Here is a 10271-nt window from a genome sequence, read left to right on the forward strand (position 1 = left end):
TAGTCTTGTGAACTATTTTATGGCTCATAATATGTTTCTTTGCAAACTATATGTGAATATGTGATGATTTAACGTGTGGAACACTGATATTTATTTTCTTAATTTAAGCATGTGAGACATCAATTGTTTGTGTGCAATTAAATATCTATTTATACTTATTGTTCATGAGATATATAATTAAAATTATGTGAGATTATTAGGTGCCGCTATTGGAACTTATCGTCCGCAATATCGTCCGCTATCCGCAATCCGCTACCTCGACGTCAATCCGCTACCAACCCGCTATTCGCTATTTTAAACTTTTCCCGGGACTAAAGAACCCCCCTTTGTCTCGATTGGTTTATCCTGGATGGATTTTCGGGAGATATGCACCCTACCAACCGAGACTAAAGGCGAGTTCTCTACTAGTGTTAGGACGATAGCACAAACTAAACTAGGGGAAATTACCTGAATCTCTGATTAGCACTTGATGGGAACTAGGGGGCCAATCTTCCATCAGGTAAGGATAACTCTCAATTTGATGGAGTAGTAACACACTCGATCCGACTTCCGATCAGCAAAATCTAAACCCTGCAATCGAAGCACTTCTCCTCTGGTTATCAACCGTGTGCAGCTCGATTAACCTCGCCATGAAGGCTAATCCCTGCATGCGAATCAAAGAAAGCAAGAACAAGGTAGATGCAATCTGAATATTGCTAATAATATGAAGCACATGAGTTGGGGTCTCACAAACTGATAAACGACAAAACTGTTCAGAGACAAATTAATCTAAGCAAAACTCCAGTGTCTAAGGTGGAAGCTACTGAGTTTTATACATCCAAGAGGTGGAGGCCAAAGGGGAGGAGGACCTAGGGCACCCTTGGGGCGTTCTCCTCCTAGTTGGGGCGCACAACAAGTTGGGCCTAAGTCTGAAGCAAACTTACAAGGCCTGAGGCCCGACAAAAGGTGACGCAGCACCCTGACAGATTCTGTACGTCCATTTATTTCGATGATTTCCATTGACTCAATGGAATTTTGACATGTGACTAGTAACATTGGAAAGTGTATCTTCTTAGCTTTGCATGCATATATAGAACGTCCAAAACGGACTCCATTCTTTGGATGTCAATTCTAAGGCGCACTGCTCTTGTACTCCAAGGTGGACTCGAACTCGATATAGTTTGTTGCTCTTGTACTCCAAGGTGGACTCGAACTCGATATAGTTTGTGCCTCCAACTTGGCTTGGACGTCCGGTCCTCTCCGCCTCCGTGCCTCTCTTCAAATACTTCATGATCCTCTCCATGGTTCCTAATTATAATAATATCTTTAGGTAGCAATCTATTCTCAAAATAACTAAAAAGTATACATAGGAACGAGTTCACCTTATCTTTAGCATGAATGGTCATATCTAAGTGTGTCATGTCCTCATCAAAGCATGAATGGTCATATCTAAGTGTGTCATGTCCTCATCAAAGAACAGGTCCAATCTGTGCATGAAAGACTAAGCTATCCACCCAGACGCAAGCCTGTTATTGATGAGCCCAAGGAGGATCGTATCAGCCGAAGGGAGAAGATGGTCCCTAGAGAGCGTTGGTGTCCAGAAGGGCTAACCAAGACTCAAGGATAGAGGGTTCAACTCCTATGCTTTAAGGAACAGAACCAGGAGTGGCGCATCAAGCAACCTGTTAAAGGAAAAGAGGTATTGGCTAAAATTAATATGGTCTTTATCTTACCAGCTGAATTTGGGATCTGTCACAACGGTGAAGAGGAGGTTGCCCAATTGGTTTTGCTGGTCCAACAAGCTATATTTGAGAAAACCAGAAGAGGAGAAACATCATCACTTTAAACCTTTGTATGTGAAGGGGCATGTTGACAGTCAGCCAATGACCAAGATGCTAGTTGATGGTGGTGCGCCTGTTAATATAATGCCATATGCTACTTACCGCAAGCTTGGGAAGACTCCAGATGATTTAATCAAGACCAACATGATCCAGAAGGATTTTGAGGGTAAGAGATCAGAAGCTAAAAGGATCCTAGATGTCGAATTAACGATGGGTAGCAAGACTTTCCCTACTACCTTCTTCGTCATTGATGGGGAGGGTTCATACAACCTTCTTCTTGGTCGTGATTGGATTCATGCTAATTGTTGCATCCCTTCTACAATGCATCAACTACTTATTGAATGGGATGGAGAAATGGTAGAAATTGTGCCAGCTGATGAAACTACTAGCATCGCTGCGGCCGATGTGCCTCTTTGGGAGTCTGATGATGTGCGCTGCTTATCCGACAAGGCCTGGGAAGAAGAGGAATTCATAGATGCTGCAAAGCTCCTGTTCCAGCCGATTCATGCAGCTGATGAGGAGGTATAAAGACGTTTATGTCGGATGGCCTGTTAGATGGTAGTATCCATAGGTAATAGGTTAAAGCTGACAGTATGTAAAAGCCGATGTATTGTTCATCGCTTCAAATAGCTGATATCTGTTGATATCGCTTTTAGCACAGTATATATAGTTAGATTTGTAACTGATGTCATAATGAAAGTAATAAGCAGTCCCCTGAAATGTTAGGGATCGCAAGTCCCTGAAGTTAAAAACATCAGTATTGTACAGATCAATCAGGCAAGACTACATTTGTCATTAGCAACAAATTGGTGGTCATGGCCAAATGATTGTACTCGTACAGACTAAAGTTAGCTATGGAGCTCGATCCATTTTCGAAACATCAAATGAAGAAAGTGAGGGGCCAATAGCTGGAAGCAACCATTGTGCTGTATGTGAAAGAAGCCCAAAGAAGTCTCCAGTAATGCACTCTTACCAGTGTGGCCGTGTGGGTAATGGCACCATAAGAAGCTTCTTTATGGTCATCAAGCTGAAGTCTTTTCGTTTGACATTCTCAGCCGTGAAAATCAGCCATAAACGTACAGTGAGATGGGTCTTGGAATTCATACTGCATAAGAATTGCTTTGTTCATGAAAACCATTGCCATAGACAGGACTCAATAGGGAAAGGCTGCAGCTAAGATGCAAAAACATATATACAGGGAAATGGTCAGAACTTCCAAGAAACTTGGATCTACAATTTCGTATAAATCAGTTGCTGTATACAAAAAATCGAAAGAAAAATGCTCTTGAAAATGTCTACTCCAGCATTAGGTCCTGAATTACAAATGTGTTGAACCATTATTATTTTCTAAACTACTCGTGGCCCTAGTAATAAAGAAGATGGGCCTCAAGATTTTACTGAGATTAATACAAACTTAGAAGCCCTGGGAAAAGAAAAAAATCTAGTACTCCAATAACCAAACAAGAATAATACAGACTCAGAGTGCATTTGATTTACTAAGATGCAGAAAATGTGTGACCATTTATTCAGTAATAAAGGGCGCTAAATTCCAAGGCCTCTATGAGCATAATAATCAGCCAACGAACCATATTTTGCATGTGAGCATTAGGTTGCAGAACACCAATGAAGGCAACTTTGCTTGAGGGCTGGTTGAAAAAATCATTGCCTACCAGTTATAATCAATGTGTGATAGGAAAAATAATATTCAAAAATGCAATATTCTACTTAATTCACAGCGTATATGCATTTGCTCAAGCACCTGACGCGCAAGTGCAACCAAGTACTGCTGTAACCAAATATTCTACTTCCTGCTACACCTGAAGCAGACGAGGAGAGAAGAGATAGTCGCACAGTATCCTTACTATGAAGCAGCCTAGTTGGTGGCTATCATCTTCCGCTACGGCAGCGACGATGACCCCGGAGTACTTGGCGGCAACATCTCGCGACAGCGTCCTCGCCTCATGCCTCAATGTGCCACTGCACACCTGCCACGGCAGATGGAGGCAGCCCCAGTCGCCGTGCAGTAGGTGCGGGGGAGACGCCGATGAGTAGGGGCCACTCGTCAAGCTGGCCGCGCCGTCCAATTCTAGCCACTGGAGATCGAAATTGAATAGAAAAAAAAAATACACGCTATGGAATCAAACGGGAAACAAGGAAAATGATCACGAAACAAAGCCATTGCAACAATCTACGGCCAACGTTGTTCTATAACCTGCACAAATCAACGGTACTTCCGCGGGAAATCAATCAAAATCAACTGAAATCATACGGGAGGAGACTGGAAGGAACCTTGCAATGGGGGAGAATAGCTCCTTAATCCGAATAAATCCACGCCGAAGGGGAGGGATAGGAAGCTGCTGCCATCGAGGAGCAACGCCTCAAATGCGATTCATGTCCTGGCGAGCAGGATTGGAAGGGGGAACTGGTGAGGAAAGAAATTGGAGGCTGCCGTAAGGGACGGGTAGGAACCTGCCGCCGCCGAGCTTCAACTCCGCAAATGCGTCTCCAATCTAGGTCAGCTGGTTGGTAGGGTGTACAAACTGCCGACAAGTTTGGACCTCAGCCCCTCACGCTTGTGTGCTAGTGGCGGCAGTTTCGGGGAGACGGGCGGCGCCGAGAAACGGGATCTAGCGGCGGGGGAGGAACCGGCGCCGAGAACCGGGGTTCACGCGATGGGTCCTTCCACGGCAGATTGACGACGATAACTTGTGTAAGAGCTAAGTAGAACTCACCGCGGTGGAGTTCCTCACTGGCAGCGTCGGAGCGCGAGGATTTGAGCGGCCGATGGCAAGAGCAACACCAACACCTAGCGCTGGTGGAGACCTAGCTACGGTAGGCTCCTGCGGTGTAAAGCACTGCGTCGATAAGGTGAGGAACCGCGTCGACGGAAGGATGGGGAGGGCGCGGCTGCGCGGGGACGGAACGGCGGGGCTGGCGGCCGGCGAGCGGTGGCCGGGAGGGAGAGAGTCGTGGCCAGCAGGGAAAGAGTCGGGCAAAGACAGGAACTGCACGGTATGTGGACCCACGATCTGAATTAGTTCGTAACGTGGGATCGACCGGAGTAAAAAGGTTGCAAAAAATTGGTAGAAAAAACCAGGGACTAGCCGTGGTGCGAGCCGGTTGGAGGGAGGGCCCGGGTACATAATATTATTCCAGGGTATTATATATATAACGAGCGTAAAATGCATCTCGTAAGAAATACACAGACCTCCTGTTCACATGAACCCACGCCTCAGGTCAACTCCGGACCACCTAGCGGCCCACACGCCCCTCACCCCCTCCATCCCGGCAGATCCCGGCTAACCCAGCGCGCCCGGAAGCCCACGCGCTTGCACGCCCTGCAGCCGCAGCTTTGCTCGCGTGCCCGCTGCCGTATGCCATGCGTGCACCAATCTGGCAATGCTAAAAAAACAAAGGACGTGCTTCATGTGGCGGCTATGGCGAGAGAAATTATCACCACAGCTTGTGGCGTGGCTGGCGGTGGCCAGCAAGCAAACACACCCAAAGACCAATGAAGCGGTGCCTCACCAGTCTGGCAGTCAAAAAAACAAAGATAAAAAAACAAAGATCAATGAAGAGCACCACGGTCATCAGCTTAGCTTAAAAAACAAAGGCTGAGCTGGCTCTTCCACATTGGAATAAAAGAAATCATGGTCATTAGTTTAGCTCTTGGCACGTTTCTCAAAGTGTTTGCGGACCACATGAATAATTTTTACTCTATCTATAGGGACGTTTGGTTCCTTTGCTTATTTTTAGCACGTGTCACATCGAATGTTTAGATACTAATTAGGAGTATTAAACGTAGACTATTTACAAAACCCATTACATAAGTGGAGGCTAAACGGCGAAACGAATCTATTAAGCCTAATTAATCCATCATTAGCAAATGTTTACTGTAGCAACACATTGTCAAATCATGGACTAATTAGGCTTAATAGATTCGTCTCGCCGTTTAGCCTCCGCTTATGTAATGGGTTTTGTAAATAGTCTACGTTTAATACTCCTAATTAGTATCTAAACATTCGATGTGATGGGTGTTAAAAATAAGTCGGTGGAACCAAACCAGGCCTTCCTCCTCCATTTCAGTCCTTGCAGACCTGCAAACACACAGGTGCAGCCGGCCTATTCCCCGGCCCGTAGGAGCGCCGTCTCGCTTCCGATGCCGGCAGCCAATGCCTGCCACCCCACTCCTTGGATGTGTTTAACATTCCTCCTTGGATGTGCATGAAACGGAAGTTCATTATGATGCCGATGCTTTTCCAAGGCCCAAAGCAACCCGGCAACGACATTGATGTGCACCTAAGACCATTGGTTGATGAACTTTTATAGCTCTGGAAGGAAGAAGGTGTACGTGTGTGGGATGAGGATAAATAAGAGATGTTTAACATGCGAGCATTGTTGTTCGTAACCATCAATAATTGACCTACACTAAGTAACCTTTCGGGACAGACAAACAAGGGATATCGAGCTAGAAATTGTACTAATTAGTACAAATTTTATAGAAATTCCAATAAATTAGTAGAAATCTCTATAAATAAATTACGCTTCAATTTTGATAGAATTCAGTAGAAATTAGTATAAATTAGTATGGTTTCACGTTGTTCTTCTATGAGTTCATGTATGTACATTAACTTGTAATATATTAAAGACATTTCATGTAATTAAGTTTTATTTAAGATTTTTTGTGTATTTTTCAAGAAGTTTTCATGTAAGTTTAATTTCGTGTACAGTTTCATGTGTACGTTTCTATCATTTCATTTATATACCTTAACGCACATGTAATTATGATTTCATGTGTGTTTGGAGTAGTTGAGATGGCGGACGACGAGAATGCAAGGTTCATGCTGGAGGACATTATTGCTGGTAGAGATCATAATGTAACGTACACTGAAGAAGAGAGTAACCAGGCGGACACGTACCTCAACATTGAAGCCGATGGCAATGAGGAGCCTAAGCAAAACCTTGCCGGGCGGAAGATACCGCCGAGGTATATATCATTGTTGGCGCTAAAAGTCAGCCGATTGACTCTCAGCGTCGGACACACGACACAGGAGAATTTGCTTAGCTCCTGTTCGGGTGATCGCCCTGTGCAGTTCGCGCGGCATGCTAGCCAATCTGACCTGTTGATTGGCAAGGAAGAAACGTATCAAATTCCAGGGGTTGCGATCGGCTAAGGTTCTGATCTCGAGGTAGCGTATCAGTGAATCGGTCGATTTGCTATAACAAGATAATCGGCTATGATACAGCCGATAACTACGCTGCGATTATAAAGAAAACTACTGGAGTAAACTAGATAACGCTACACGAGCAACACTTGAAAATAGGTCTAATCGGCTATGCAAAAATAATAGATGAAGATAATGACAATCAAGTCGAAAGTTCTAATCTCAAGCTGGATAACTGGTGATAAAACTAGAACGACAAGTAAAACCTAGAATTCTAGTAAATATCGATAACTGGTGAATAAATCTAAACGAAACGATAGCGATGCGCCCGAAGTTAAATCTTAGATATTACTCGATAAACGGAACTTACAGAATCGGCCGGAGATCATGTTGATGCAGCCTTGCCAACCCGTACGAACTTGTGAAAGAAGAAAAGTATTGGCAAAGTCGCCGACTTGAAAGTAAAGTACGAGGAAATAGTAGATTGTTGTATTGATCGATGTGTTGTTTACAGATCTCTAAAGGTGGCTATTTATAGCTTGTTACAACCAACTTCCTAACCAACTAGGATCTTATCTCTAATTTTAAACGAAAACGAATATTTACAAGTACAACTCGTATCGGAGTTGGTTATTGCACCCCTACGGGCCAATCCCCCTTCATCTTCTCTTTCTAATCCACTTTAAGCCCATATTGGCCCAACTGCTCCAACCTTTCAATCGGCTGATTTCTACCAACTCCATCCATCAGAACACTGTAGCGCCAATCGGCCGATCTCCAACTGTAGCACCAATCGGCCGATTCCCAATAGTGACTTCTTATCTTGCCGCATCGGCCAATCCTTTCCTCCTTGACGCCGATTCCATACGTGTCAAAATCTGGCGTCAACACATGCCCCCCAGTTTTGGAGTAAAACATAATCTTTACTTCGAAATTCCTTTCAACTTCTCCTCCAAAACAAACGCATTAAAAATATCCTTCCGTTTCGCGGTCTTCCACCTGATGATTGCAATCTTTTCGAAACAGGCGCCTAAGACAACCTCTCCCCCGAAAATCGTGTAGACGGCGCGGTAAAAATCCCGCCTTTACCCCCTTCTCAGACCGTCCTTAAATACCAGCACGTCCCGCACTTTCTCTTCATAAGCCAATTACTTCCTTTCTTAGCGCACTAGTTTCATCTCCTCTGGCGCCTCCTTGGTTTCCAATCACCTCTTCCGGCGACTCCTTTTCATCCACATTCCACACCATCTCCCCAATGGCGGCGCCGTCAGGAACGTCACCAGCACCAGAGATCCCGACGGCAGCTCCAGCGGCGGCGGCAGCTTCATCGGCGATAGAGGTCCCACTGACAGCTTCGACGACGGTAGCTCCACCAGCGGTTCCGCCAGTCATGATGACCTTCATCCCGGAGGTATTTACTGGAACTTTCCTTTTTACCTTTACTGTCCAAACATCTTTTTTAGATCCATTCTTAGTTCTTCTCTTTTTACCTTTTTTAGGCGGTTAGGCACCAAATCACCATTCACCTTACCGAAACCCCCGGTCTCATCTGTCTAGGCCCTATGGGAAACCCAGATCCAATTGATCTAATCAACATGGAAACCCATAGGATTCCATTTAAGCAGTCGACCATGGATTTAGATCATTGGTCAGGCACTTTCAGATCATGGCCGAATGAAACCCCTGGCTGGAAAGAGTGGTATCAAAGGATAGCCAACTCTAAAAGAGTTCAATGGGATGAGCGAAAAATTGGCCAGTGCATCGATCTGTCTTTGTCCCTAATGGAAAGGAATGAACCCTTAGTGATGGCAGCCTCTTATTTTTGGTCCAACGCTCTCAACGCATTTCTTTTCGGACATGGGCCCATGACCCCTACTCTGGCCGATGTCATAATGTTGACCGGCCTTGACATCTCTTCTCCTGATACCCCCTTCCGTTATTTTGTCAAGCCGACCTATCAGCTAGAAACAAAAGGAATCGGCGGGTGGAAGGGGTTCATCAAAAACAACATGAAGACCGGGACAGTCACAGAGAGGGAGTACGCGGCCCTTCTTGATGATGTGGCTGGAAAAACACCTTTTCTGCGGCAAAGCAGCTGGTCCATCTTCCAACACACAGGCTTTGGCCGAAGCATTATCAATAGGAGCTTCTGTTCCTCTCGGGAAATATCTGCTGGGATCGGCCTATCATATGCTGCATCAAATCGGTGTCAAATTATCCAAGGGAGAGCCGATTGGAAATCCGGGTGGCCCCTGGTGGTTCATCAATCTGTGGCTCAATTTGTATATGAGCAAGATCTCACAGCAACGGGTGGAGCACATGACTTTCCCCAACATCGAGTCAGCAGAAAACCCCACCGTACGGCGTCGATGCACCTCCTTTGGTGAAGCAGCATCGACTTTCTCTGGCTGCCAGTTCACCGCCACCAAGGTAGATGAATACTTCAGAAGCTTCTACAACGGCTTTAGCAAGGAGACCACGAGCTGGTTCCCGTACCAGAGATCGGAACCACTCTTCGAGCTCCCCCCTTGCTATGACTCGACGACCAACACTTTTGATGATGACCTCACGGATGATCTGATTAAGCCAGGGATCTTACCGGTGAATTTCTTCTAGGGGAAGGATGCCCCTACTTATGAGTTTTACAACCCATCCGTTGTGGCACGTCAGGTTGGCTTGGGTCAGCTGCCGATTTATGCTTTCTTCGCCGGTTGTGCAAAATTCCAGGACGAGCTCACTAAAGGTCTCGACTACAGTCGGCTGTACGACTGGGTGCCTGATTCCAGTACCATTGACTTGACCAATTGGATAGTGGCCCTTTTTGCTGTTCAACAGTTCAAACTATGGTGGGCAAAATGGAAACAACATCTCTTCTGTGCATCTCCGGCGATATACTGCAATATCCTGGACCCCGACAACGTTGAGTCGAACGCAGAGGTACCGTTTTTTCTTCAGCCGATTGTGATGTCTTTTCCTTTTTCATACCATTAACTCTTATTTCTTCTTATAGTCTGAAAGTCGACTCCCTCCAAGACGCAGCTGGAGCGGTCGGCCGATAGAGAATCGTTATCCGTGCACGGAGTTCCCCCTCATTCGCTACCACGCCCCCTCTGTTGATGACATCACCGGCTGGTTGAAGCAGACGCCGAAGAAAACCGTAAAGAAGACAAGCCGCCGAGTGAGTACCCGCACGGAATCGGCCGATCCATCCACGGCTGCATCGGCGGAAACTTTGGCTGCACCGATTCTCCCGGTCATCGAGGAGGTTGACCCCCAAGTTGCTACG

The 10271-nt window shown here is 45.7% G+C and overlaps 1 long non-coding RNA gene across 3 annotated transcripts; it reads right to left on the reverse strand.

Moving 5' to 3' along the window:
• Positions 1-1293: 1293 nt before the first annotated feature.
• On the reverse strand, positions 1294-4932 carry LOC117849836 (uncharacterized). 3 transcript variants are annotated; one of them, XR_011897834.1, is made up of 4 exons: positions 4110-4932; positions 3683-3913; positions 1591-2925; positions 1294-1505 (listed from the first exon to the last, which is right to left on the reverse strand). It is a non-coding gene; the product is annotated as an uncharacterized lncRNA (long non-coding RNA). The 3 variants fall into 3 exon arrangements; XR_011897835.1 differs by having other exon boundaries at positions 1713-2925; positions 4110-4929; XR_011897833.1 differs by lacking the exon at positions 1294-1505 and having other exon boundaries at positions 2491-2993; positions 4110-4910.
• Positions 4933-10271: the final 5339 nt, after the last annotated feature.

This window comes from Setaria viridis, chromosome 3, assembly GCF_005286985.2.
Source record: "Setaria viridis chromosome 3, Setaria_viridis_v4.0, whole genome shotgun sequence".
NCBI lineage: Eukaryota > Viridiplantae > Streptophyta > Magnoliopsida > Poales > Poaceae > Setaria > Setaria viridis.